This window comes from Calidris pugnax, unplaced genomic scaffold (genome assembly GCF_001431845.1).
Source record: "Calidris pugnax isolate Ruff unplaced genomic scaffold, ASM143184v1 scaffold262, whole genome shotgun sequence".
NCBI lineage: Eukaryota > Metazoa > Chordata > Aves > Charadriiformes > Scolopacidae > Calidris > Calidris pugnax.
In genome coordinates this window covers 3,157,426-3,169,843 of record NW_015091043.1, presented here as the reverse complement: position 1 = coordinate 3,169,843, position 12,418 = coordinate 3,157,426, and positions in this window count along the sequence as shown.

Here is a 12,418-nt window from a genome sequence, read left to right as displayed (position 1 = left end):
CTGGCCCCCAATCTGACCTTTATCTCCCATAACCCTGCCCAAGTGATAACCGCTTGTGGTGGTCATAATGGGTGCATGTAGTGCAAGGCTGCACTTGGCTCAAAAGTGGTTTTGGGGAGACAGGTAACACAATTGCCAAGGGCCAACTTGAGCTATGCACCCACCAACCACAATACTGGTTCTGTGGTCAATACACAAATATGACTATAAGTCAATCATCTTACCTCCATAACTAATGAACTGCCCAAGAGCCCTTTGAGCTCTCCTGCACCACAACGGGCTGTACGCCAGGATCTCCCCTTAAATAGAGACTTTTCTCAAGGTTACTTCTTGAGATTCAAAGATTCCCTGCTGCCACAGATCCTCAGTAAGTGACTATTAGTCACTTAATTGAGCTATTAGACTGTTAAACTTTGAAAGCTTAGATGAGTGATATAAAGCATTGATTGTGCATATATACTCCTTTAGACATAAACTGTTGACCAAGTCTGGGACTAGGATTGGATCCAGCTGCACCCACACTCCTCTCTGAGAAGGAGTTTAGAAAGCAAGGGGGTCCTTTCTGAACCTTGATTCAATGGGAGAGTCTCCCTGACAGCTCTGTCTGACCTTGTCCTCCATGCAGTAAATAAACAAGTGTACCTTTCCACCAAATCTGATTAAAACATTCTCTCATTAACTATCAAACTTTGTTAAATCATTGGTTTATATCAATAAATATATTGTTGTTTTTCCCTTATGAGTGAAGTGCTTCACTTCATCTGCAACAGTGAGGTACAGAGGCTTGGTGAGGAATAGAGAAGCAAAGGAGTTATAGCTCATAAAATGTTTGTAGCTCATTGTAAAGAGAGTACAAGTGGCAAAAATGATCAGCTGTTGCACACGTGCACACCCCCCCACGCATTGATTTGCCCCTCTCTTTCTCACATTCACTATCAGTAAGACATTTCCTGATTTATTACTTGAAAGGCTGCCGTCTCTCTTCATCACTTGAAAGGGAACTTTTTTTTAAAGAAAAAGTGTGTAGATAAGCTCTCAGGCAGTCAAAAATATATTGCAGCCCACCAGTGAAATATCAGAATGAGGATCTTGACATCTAAATGTTAAAAGAGCTATTACTCCATACGCATCCAAAAAAACCCCACTCAGTGTCCTTCCAAAAGCTAAAATGGAGTAGGAACCTCCAGTATTCCAGGTTTCCATAGAGAAGCTGGAAAATGATGCATTAAATCGCAGTTAATATTCATTATGCTTGCTTATACACACTGATATGCTGCAAGACTATCAATTTGTAGTCTGAGGGGAATATAGACTCATTATTGAATGGGCACGCCTATATTAGCATTAGTAGGAATCACTCAGGCTTGCGGGGGACAAAAATATACACCCTTGTTTGCTTCCCATTTTGGAACTACCACAGATAGCTTGCAACAGAAGTGTAACTGAACTGTTTGCAGCTGTTCTGAACTCAGGTCAAGAACTGCTGGAACTGAAAGCTAGTTAGCACTTCTGCTGAGTTCAGATAGCTAATTTTCATTAGTAATTGAGATTGAAAAGCAGTCGATAGTGTGTACCAAATGTACATTAAATTCTATCTCTGACTGGTGATTTCTCTAAAAAAATCCTCATGAAACCTATTTTTCAATTAGTAGGAAAACTCTGGCATTTCAAAGGAACTTAGATGTGCTTTTAGAAATGTTAAAATATTTCTCATGACTTGTGTTTGGGAAAGTAGTATTGGAAAGTAGCTAAGTAAGGTGAATAACGAGTAAGACAATTAACATATTTTCAAATGCATCAATATTATGGCTTGGCATGTCCTTGTTGCTGTTTAAAATTAACAGTGACAGATACTGAGACCCTATTAATTTCTTAATAGGCTGATAGGCACAGCCAAGCATGCATCAAAGAATAATATAAATTAGTACTTGGGTTTATAAACCTGCACACCCTATTGGGGATGATGTAACATAGAGCCAGATACAGAAAGAGAGAAGACATCTCTCAAAGTCAAAGCCCTGTATTTCAACTTCTGATTCTCTTTCTTCCAAACTCTAGGGACACTCCAAAATAATTTCCTGTTTTTTCTCTAAAAAATAATGCTAAGCCAAATCCAAAACCCATGTTATGGGATTATAAACATAGTTTTCTTTAATTTTCTGTTCTGAAATGAGCCTCAGGAGGTGTTCTAAATTTAGAAATATCTGAGTATTTTTGTATCCCTAATTGAAGATGTGTATTGTGATGTCACAGTAGGAAAGTATGTGTTTATAGGAAAAAACCAGGCACATACTTCATAGAAATTGTGAACGTAATTATATTGGCTTTCATACTGCCTGAGTATACCTGCCTTCTCCAAGCTGTCCCTCTCAACACTTCACAAGAATGTTTAGAGAGGCAAAGGTAATTTAGTTAACCTTGGAGACCTGCATTAACAGGTGAAGAAAATGAAGTCTAAAGTCTTGTCTGTGGAGACAGTGAAGTGTCTAATTGCATCAGCCTACATTCTTAAAAAAACCCTTTATTTCATAAAAATTCTTCCTTTTAGAACTCCTAACTTTTTTGCTGTCAAAATATTTTTTTCAAAGTACAATGGGGAGGGGAGAAAATTATCAGAGAGAGCAGAGGAATAAAATTAAGAACAATACCTCACGTCTTCCTGGGTCCTGGTGGGGTCATGGTGTTAACCAAGTTAACCATGAGCCTGCAGTGTGCCCTTGTGACAAAGTGGCCAACAACATCCAAGGCTGCCTTGGGAGGACTGATGCCATCAAGTCAGGGAAGATGATTCTTCCCCTCTGATCTGGACTTCTGGGTCCAGGTCTGAGCTCCTCAGTGCAAGAGAGACCAGGCATGCAGAGATGATGAAGGGGCAGAAACATCTCTGAAACAAGGAGAGACTGAGCGAGCTGGGACTATTCAGAAACAAAGGCTCGAGGGGACATTATCCATTGTACAAATATCTGATGGAGGAGCAAATAGGATGGAGCCACTCTTCTCAGTAATGCTCAATGACAGGAAAAGAGGCAAAGGACAGAGGCTGAAATACAGGAAAGTAGATGTAAGACTTTTTTACTATGGGTGTGGCCAAAGACTGGAGCAGGTTTCCCAGAGAAGTTGTGAAGTCTCCATCCCTGGAGATACTCAAAACCTGACTGCATGCAATCCTGGATGACCTGCTCTAGCTGACCCTGCTCTGAGCTGGGAGACCGGGACTAGTTTATCTCCAGAGGTTACTCCAACATCAGCCGTTCTGTGATTCTGTGATTCTTGACAGTATCTTCTGCTACTTGCCTATAAAAAGAAGTGCATGATTGAATCTTGATAATGTTTTTGATTAAAAGAAATCACATACAGCAAATCCTAATAGTCTAAAACACTTTAGAAATCCTAATAGTAAAATTTCTTTTGGAAGTGAGGGTACTTTCTTAACAGAAAAAAAAAAGTTCTAAAAATAAATATATAAATATATCCCCCAAATTTCCACAATAAATAGAGATCAAGTACATATGCAAACAAATAGCTTTAATGAACTGGTTCAAAAGAGCATCTATTTTTAACTAGACACAAGAAGCTTGTATTTATTTTAGCTGGAGATTTCAGGGATACTGAAGTTTAAGCTGATTTTAACTTTCACTCTGAGTAGTGTAAGCAAACATGGATGACACGATGTAGCTGTCATTTCATTCAGTTATTTAAGAGGAAAACTTAAAGGGTCACTATTTAGCACTTATGTTCTGTTTTTCGTTGTAAGACAGGTGGACTTTTTCCATTCTTTAGAAAACCAATTCAACCCTAAGATGTTTTTTCAACACATTTTGGTTGCAGGGACACAATGAACACCTCTATAATTTCCTTGTATTTTGATTAAAATTATTCAAATTTTCTATAATACAGAAATTAAAATCAGATCAGCTTGACAGATTGTGCATTTGAAAAGTCACTTTGGATTTTATCTTCTTTCTCCTGAATCTGGCAGAAGATGCTTCTAGCAGGCAAAACACACTCCCCATGCTTCATCCACAGGGGTATTGCCTCATGTCAAAAAAACAGTGAAACACCCATTTCTCTGCAGCAAGATCTTCCTTTTTTTTTTTTTTTTTTTTTTTTTTTGTGTGTGTGTTTTTTTTTGTTTGTTTGTTTTTGTTTTTGTTTTTTACAATGTGCGGCACAAAGGTACCCAGGTCCATTATGCAGAATGTGAAATACAGCCATTGTACAAGTAATAAATTAACCTTAACATCACTGTGAATTAGCTGGAATACAAGGTATTTCTGCTCATTTCTGATTTGGATACCCCTCCAATTTTAGTGCTTCCTTTCATGCCTTTAACGCTACCCATGGGAAAAACATCTGATCATGGATGAATATCATATGTCATGGTATTTTACTATATGTTTATCTTAACTTTTTACTCATTCCATCCTGGCCTTTCTTCTTTTTTTTTATTTTTCTTGGTGGAAGAGTAGGAGCAGAAAAAGCTGGAGACAACTTTCCTACTCTTCATACTCACAAATGACTAATTCCAAGGAGAAGATCGTTGCTGGTCCAAAATGCCACAGAAGAAGGTGTGGCCCAAGAATAATCTCCGTAATAGATTTCTGATACAGCCTTAGGCGGTAACGTGATACAGTTTGTGATTCTACTCCTTTTCTGACCCCTGTAAGAAATTTGGGTTCATAGAGATTCATGGATTTCTCAGAAGAGCTACAATCTCTAATTCAGCAAGGTGCAGACCCCCTGTTTCACAAAGCTTTTCTGATTTAAAGATGTTACTAATTTAGGTCAGGATAAACAATTGCATATGAGTTACTGCTTTATTTCAGCTGTGGTGAAACATGAGGGTATTTGTGATGCCTGCCATAAAGCTTCTTGAGAGTTTAGTCATTAAACGCAGGCACTCTGATCCTGTTTTGTCCATTATTTGTATCCTCTCATTCCAGGTGACAGAATCATTTTTTAAAAGCGCATGCCATGTGAGCTAGTTGAGTGGAGAACTGTGAAAGACTTTAATAAATTATAGGTGGATTTATTAATTCTGCTCAGGGCCGTGCTAACAGAGCTGAATTGAAGGGAAATTGAACTTGTCCTTTTAGACAGGAGAGCATCATTGCTTTAAAACAAAAAAAAAAAAGAAAGAAGGTAAAGTTCAGGTCCATTTCAGCTGCATCCCCATTTCAAGGTTAGAAAACTTCATTTTCTCATCTAGCGTATAGTTACCCTCCTCCCCCCCCACCAGTGGCAGCCTTTCCACAAACTAAAACAGCAGAGGACGAAAGATGTGATGGGTCTGACTGAAAACTAATAGAAAATGGTGTCTTGAATATTGCAAAGTCGTGTGCAGTTTCTTAAAACATTTTGTTCTGAAACCCTATAAAGTAATGGTGTTCTACTCAAAAAATAATCAGAGGACAACAGTTGGGAGGGACCAAAGTGAAAAGCTCATATCCCCTCATTGAAGTGTCTGTCAGATTTGAACACTAATGTTGCCCTTTGCTTGGAGCTGTGAATGAGATGAGATATATAATCTGAGGTGCATTTTCTACTGGGTATAATAAGCAATTAATTTTCATTTAGATTAATTTCGCTACATGAATAACTACAAGATGCATTAAACTGTTAAATACAGATGATTCCCAGCTGATTTGTTGCAAAATAGAAATGCTGAATGAATATTTATATATATATCTCCCTAGCTATCAGTCTGTTTATATACCTATCTACCTGCCTGCCTACCTATATGCATAAATATAAAATAATCTACTTTCCTTAACATAGATGATATTGCTATGTCAAATAGGGGAATTATGTTAATGGCTCCTTTGCAAATGTTTGAAGAGTTTTTTTAAAACTGATGATGTATTAGTGACAAAATGACTGAAGCATTAGGAAACAAACCAGTCCATTTAATTTATGCATCTCATTGCAATATCAGTTATATCTGTTTATACTTAAGCTAAATATTACTGGAGGAGGCAACTTGGCAGCAGTGTGCTGTTGTAAAATAGAGTAAGTTGGTGATGAGCAGATTTAGTAATGAACCTTTGGAAAAATGGAAAAATGAGACGAAGTCTGTGTTTGAAATGACAGATAAAGTTAAGCCACTCATAGTTTATTAATTGGGTTAGAATATACAGTCAATGAGATTTTTGATCTGGTTTTATATTTGTACTTAGTCCTGCTTAAAGAATATCAGTAAAACTCTTTGACCCTCACACTGATTCCATGGATACTATTATAAATTTTAAAAATGCCATTGTTTTCATTGCATTACTCTGACTTGATATCAACAAGAGTGGAATCTGACTTGACAGTTTTACCAAATGCACTTCTTTCCTTCAAAGAAACTATGAACATGAAATTAGTCTGAAAACATGTTTAAGTTAATAATATTTATTGAAGAAAACTAGAGGAGAAATTTAAAAGTCCTATCTCTTCTAGAACTGAAAGTCTAAACTCTTGTGCAAATCTGCAAATTGGTGCCTGCTTCTGGAAAAATAGTCTAAGGGAAGACTTTTCCAACATCACAAGTTGAAAATTGGTTACATTTTACACAGGAAAAGTACTACTTGAGTTTTTCATTCAGCAAGTAGAAACTCTGTGATCATACAAGGCTATTCTGTGTTCTGGTCCAAATTGTTTTTAGTTAGAAATAGTTATACTCCGCTGGATATGAGTGGAGCTATTATTATTTATGCTTATATAAGAATATGTCATGTACATTTTTTCTTCTTTTACTAGAAGTGGCAAGAAATACCTTTTTATTGTTAAAAAAATGCCACAGGTTATCCAACTAACACAAGAATTGACTAGAACCAGACCCCATCTTTAATTAATGAGTTCTGCCTTAATGTGATAATTATAGGCGGATGTCATTCACCTAGAAGCTGTCTCCTAACCTAATAATGCTAGGAAAAAAGAGTTGGCATGACATTCTTTTTTGGAGAGTAGGGTATACATATAGGGTAATGTCTTGCCTTTTTTTTCTTTAAAAAATGTAAAAGAACATAACATTTTGGAACAAGAAAAACACACACCTCTTTTGTAATAAAATTACCACCCTCAACTGAGTAGAAAGTATCAGTTTCTGAAGCAGCATGTAATGATTAAAAAATTAAGTTCATACTTAGTTACACCCATTCAATTGTTATAAAATGGGTATCTCCAAAAGGCGAACGTTTTGTTGAAATCCTCTGGATAATGTGGAAACAAGCTGTTTTATCTGGGTTATGTTTTGACCAACTTTATACCTGTATGTTTCAGTTGTTACAGTCCTTTGATTTAAATTCACATATGTAGGGTTCTTTTCACTGGATTGCAAACCTGTTTTTTTGAAGCTGGTTATTGTTTGAGATGAAGATGGGAAAGAAGAGATTTCCAGTTCTTGATGACCTTGGAGGGGTTGTTTGGAATTTGGTGCAACTTCCACTGCAATTAATGACATAAACTCTCCTGACTTTTGCAGTAGGATGAAGCCAGTAGGGTCCAGTACTTCCACTTGTTGAGTACTTCAAATTAGTGCTAAGTGGCCTTACCCTCTATTACAGGCAATCAGAGTTAAGGATGAGTATTTGCTCAATGTTAATAGTGACCTAATTAAGACTTATTGTGGTGATTTAAAAGATACACAGATTTTTTTTTCTGCTCCCTTGCGTTGTAGTGAATATCCTCTCAGTTGCATTGTAGCATGAGAGGTAGAGCTGACAGATGCATATAATGGAGGAAAAAAAAAAGTGTTTCAGATGTAACCACAACAGAGATATGGGAATAAAAATACACAACACTCTGAACCGCCAAGCCAGACAGCACTGAGTATGAAGCATTGACTTAAACTTCATTTCTTGAGGTTATATAAATGGGTCCAGTGTTTTCAAGCTGACTAGCTTTATGCTGATATAAATCAGGAGAGAACTGGAGTAACACATAGGGATGCACTTTGTTTTGAGGCTCAGCATGTATTAGACCTAAGAACAAATTGTCATTTAGTGTTACAACAGATAGTATCTTGCCAGCCTAGTAAACATCTGTACCCGTTGTCTTAGGTGTTATGACGACTCAGAACAAAAAAAAAATTCTGTAGTGAAGGGTTTGCAGGCCAAGCATAAGACAAGACAGCAGCAGAAAGGATGTAGTACAAAAATGCTCATTGGATTATAAAACTGGGGTTGGCAGAACTTGGAAGTGTTGTACCACTTGTTTTTTCAGGGAGTTATTCCCACAAACAGTTCTCCCAAGAGCTCCCTTTTTCTGTTGTGCCAGATTTTGTATATTGCTTTTGTAGTTTTTGTGATTTTACATTTTGAGTATATCACACTTTTGTACACAGAGTGTAAAGACCAGTCCCACTACCTTATTTGAAAGCAATAGGCTCCATAAATTCCCATCACTGGACCTACTGAATGTGTACCTCTATGACTAATAGACTAGAATCAGTGCACGTGAGTGAATCCCTTTAAAAATCCAGTTTAGTCTCATGAATGCAAAGCACCCTGGACCTTTTGTGGGTATATCATAATGTGTATGGAGCAGCAGTAGGCTAGAGCAGAATATCACATGTGCAGAAGAGCTCTTACATGTGCAGTGACCATTTCTGGGCACTCTGCCTGAAATACAGAAGCCTTGTAGAGCCCATCCCCCACCCCAAAGTGGCAATATAGCAATGAACCAGCACTCAAATATTTTATTCTGCTGCCAATGTTGTTTAAGTTGATGGGTCTAGAGAGGACTTGACTGAGAGGTGAGCAAAGGACAAACCGCCCCTTCCTTTCTTTTTGATGGGAACATGATCCATTTAGAGCCAACTCTCCTGCTCAATGTGAATATGATGCCACTGAAACGGCTGAAAGTTCTATTTACAGTGGAGGATTAGAATGAAGGACCTGATGATACAGAAATAGAGCTGTAGAGGTGGAGTAATCACATTTTCCTCTCACACGTCTGGGATATGTGAATGCACAGATGTGTGTCTCAGCATGAATGCATGTGACTTTGAATCCTCAAGCCCTTCCTGCAGATCTTGTAAGGCTGTGACATACTTCTCAAATATTCAAAGAAATCTACTCAAATGTAAATGGAGTAGAGGGAATTGCAATTAAATGGGCTCTAGTAGCAGGTCCAGAATTTTTAACTGCTACTGCTTGAGCCACACCTACAGAAAAACTATACTGAAAGCATGAAAAAAAGGCCAGGCAGCATAATATAACAAAGTATAGGTAGCTAACTACCTACCATTAATCTCCTTCTGAATTCTCTTTCCTGAGATTCCTTCATTTGTTTTGTCCCTTCTTGACATTATAAGTGCCTTAAGAGAAGTGTGCATAGTGCATACTGTGCTAGTCACTATCTGCTTGCTTCACTTTGAATTAGGGGTAGAAGACCCTGAGGCTGTTCAGAGAAGAGGACATTTAGACAAATTTTCAGGTTGTCTCCTTGAATGTTCTGGAAGCTCAAATGCTTTTAGTTGTGAAGGGAGACTCTGAATGCAATGACGAGACTCATACTGGTAATCATGGGAGTGTACACAGTGTGGAAGTCCACTGCCTGCCCCCTTGGCTTGGGATCTGTTTCAAAAAGGAAGGTGTTCCTATCAGTCATGCTTTCTGTGGGCTGCTGGCAATCTCCCTCCCTGGTAGCTGCTCTCGTGCTCTCTCTGTGTTTACATTCAGAGTTGAGTAATAGGAACAAACACCAGTTTGAAAGCCATGCCACTTCATTAGCCTGGAATGGTGTACTAGGCAGGATTTTCTGCATTACCTTGAACATGGTGTTTTCAGGGCCTAACGATGTTGGAGCATAATGAGTGCATATTTGTCTGCAAAAAAAAAAAGAAAAGAGAGTGCAGTTTTGTCTGCAAAGGCTGTGCAAATAGATTAGATGTACAGCATCAATGGGGAAGCCTGGCTGCTCACTATGCACTGATATTTTCAATTTTTCTACTTGAAATGGAGGATGAAATCAGGGTTGTAACCCTTATGCAAAGGCAGCTATAGTTGGATCAAATGCAGTATTTACAGCTTTCTGTATTACTACTTGTTTTACAGTACTGGTTGTCAACCTGATCAGAGTGACCTTCTGTCCAAGTCTCTTCGCTGTCATACTGCCACTGACAAAAACTGTCTCATCAAACAGGGTGGAAAAGGTCTCTTTATGAAAAGTGATCTCTATTCTGCTCAGCTGCACCTGGATTGCTGTGAATATGGGAGATTCCAGATTCAAACGTAATCTTAAGGTACGTGAATTTAGCTGAGAGATTCAGTGCTCACTGAGATGATCATAGTGTCATATTATTTTAGTAGGGCAGGATTCACTGTGTCTGGCCGTGCTGTACTTAATCTGTTGCAGAGGCTCGCAGCTGGCTAGTTTGAGTCCAAGACTTTTGGCTAACAGGACTGGAAATGTTCTCTGTCATGTGTTGATTAATATTGACACCATGCTTAATTTTAATGCCAACAATCAGCCAAGTTCTAAAATCAATCAGCCAGGCTAAACAAACCTTGCCCACTTTTGCTCCGCGTGCAGGACCACAAAACCTAGTTACATGTTTTGGAACTTACTCAGCTAAACTGAAAAGAAGGTAGAATGGTTTGATTTGGTTAGAATGCACAGAAATGTTGGAATTCAACTTGCTCTTCCTGATTGAAGTTGTATAAACTTTTCCTCATATGAGCAAGGAAAAGGTTCTCTATTTTTTAAGATTATGCATCCCAGTTTAAATATTTGTGGGGAGGCCATCTTTTAATTAGGGAGCATTAAGATCAGGATGTTTGGATGTTGAGATATTAAGGGATGTAGAGTTTACTTTTAACTTTTTACAGTGCACCTACTTGCTCATGGTCTCCTGGCTACCCACACTTGCAGGCATCAAAGGTGTGCCACATTTGAAGGGCATGTTGCCCACTTTCAAGTAGGTCAAGTTGATGCCATAAAACATAACCCCCAAGGAAACATGGCTTATGTGTACAGTTAGTATAATGCTGCAGGGTGCTCATCTCCAGAAATAACCTTTGTAGTGACGCTACAGCCAGTTCCAATATGCTTTCTTATACTCAAGGACATCTCTTGACACAATAATACCTCTACAGCCAAAATGGGCCCATATACAAGTTATGCCAAAAGTGCTTGCTATAGTTGGAAGCCCTCTTGGAAAGTGGTGTGATTCACTGGAGGTATTAAAGTATGTTAGAAGGTGAGTCTGTCTGTAGGCAACCAACAGTACATGCAAAGGGAGCTTCCCAGACCAGCGCAACAACACAACTGCTTTCAGTGGATGTTGATGGTTCTATCTTTTAAAAGATGTGCATGTATTTAATAAATACTATATGAGAAAGCCACTGAAAATGCTAAGAATGAAGCAGAAGGTGGTCAAACAGGAGATCTGTATCAAAGAAAAATGAGGTTTGTAATTCATTATCTCTGCTCGTTTTAGTTTCGCTGGAAGGTGTTGAACAGAGAAGGGAAAGACCACCTTACCCATGGGCATGATTATATTGGCATTTCTTTGCCATGGTTGGTGTGCATCGAAGATGAATTAAATCCTGACTTTTACTAGCATAAAAGGACTGGTCAATCCATTACCTCTGAAAACAGAATGAGAGAGAGTCGACTTTAAATATGCTCACAGTTCATCCACAAAATTCTGTTCCAGGCATCTTTACCTTCCCTGCCAGCTACCCCCTTCCCCTCCATCCTGCACTAGTCAAAACCTAAGACTTTAAAATCAAAGAATCTTTCAAATACACAGAATTTTACCAAAATACCTCTTTTTCAGCACTCAAACCTGTCAGTTTAAGGATAAGAGACTGCCTTAGAGACCTGGTTCAAATTTCTGCTCTGCCTAATTTGGGGCTGAGATTTTTTTTCTTTTCAGAAATACACAACAGCCTTTCATACTGCCACAGTGTGAGGAGAACCTGATCCAAATAACTATGCCCCCACAAAGTGGTTAGGCTTCCAGGAAATTTGTGCAGTCACAGTCATCCTGGACAATTCAACTCAAGCAGTTTCTGCTGAGGAATCAGCAAGGCCACAATCAGAGTGGCAGAGATGGAAGTGTTGCACGTGTTGTGACCACCTTGCTCACGCGAGTTTGAAAGGCAGAGTCTTCAGCACTGGCTCAGGATGTTCCTACTCCCTACTGTGCCCACACCTATCTGTAGGCACACAGATATGAAAATTCACACAAAAACTGAAATTCTGATGGGTGGTGCTCTTTTGTTCTACTCAGTGTTGGTTTTTTTTTTTTTTCCCTAGGGCTAGCATATTTCCATCTATGGGAAGTTCAAATATCTTAGTAGCTGTGATGCCTTTTAAAAATATTATTAATTTTGTATAACCTTTGTTGCCTTTGGTATTAATTTTGCTACCTGCATGATAATTAAATTAAATTAATTTTATTTCTTCATATGATTTCCTCTGTAAT